Source organism: Octodon degus, unplaced genomic scaffold (genome assembly GCF_000260255.1).
Source record: "Octodon degus isolate 3935 unplaced genomic scaffold, OctDeg1.0 scaffold00009, whole genome shotgun sequence".
Classification (NCBI taxonomy): domain Eukaryota; kingdom Metazoa; phylum Chordata; class Mammalia; order Rodentia; family Octodontidae; genus Octodon; species Octodon degus.
In genome coordinates, this window is record NW_004524585.1 from 15,670,829 (window position 1) to 15,671,554 (window position 726).

At 37.5% G+C, this 726-nt stretch overlaps 1 protein-coding gene across 10 annotated transcripts in view; it reads right to left on the bottom strand.

The window, feature by feature from the left end:
* Positions 1 to 726, bottom strand: part of Fer (FER tyrosine kinase) — a 485,925-nt gene that overhangs the window by 319,921 nt on the left and 165,278 nt on the right. The window lies entirely within an intron of this gene.

Sequence of the window (726 nt, forward strand, 5' to 3'; positions counted from 1 at the left end):
CTTATGTGTAAACATAAGAAGTATATAATTCTTTATGCCTATTTTTTAAAATATATTCTAATTTTAAATGTTTTTTCATCATATTCTGTAGGGACTTAAAGTTCCACATATCAATACTTGATGAAAAATACCTGTTCCACATTATGCCTAAGATGTTTGATATGCAGACAGAGAGTGAGGTTAAGCTTAACAGCCTAGGTTGTATGGTAATAACAATAAGCTTGTCTTCTGGAGGGTTAACAACCTAAGTTTGCAGACCAAAATTAGGAAAAAGCAGGGCCGCAAGGAAAGCCAACATTTTAGCCCTAGCCTTCCAAGGTCAATTAACACTCAGGTCATATGAGAACTTGAACTGTAATGTCATGTAACTTGGTAGTGTCCCAAATTTTCTGATCAAGGAGATTATGGAGCTAAAAAGGAAAGTGATCGATGATGTAAAGTGTGCCTGAGGAGAGTCACATGTAGAGAAGTCTCTCAGGCTTTCACAGACAGCACATTGGCAAAGCAATGGCCATGACTCATCCATATGGCTGACACTGACAAAGGTTCTACAATCTGAGGTACTGGATCTCAGGACAAATCTTGTAGGGATTTCACTGACCTTATCAGATCCAAAAGCTACAACTCTTGTTACATAGGTCCTGCTGTACCTTGGTCTTAACTATCCAGTAGAAAAGTATAAAAACAAAGTATAAGAAGTAAAGCCATGCTGTTATGTTGAGCTGT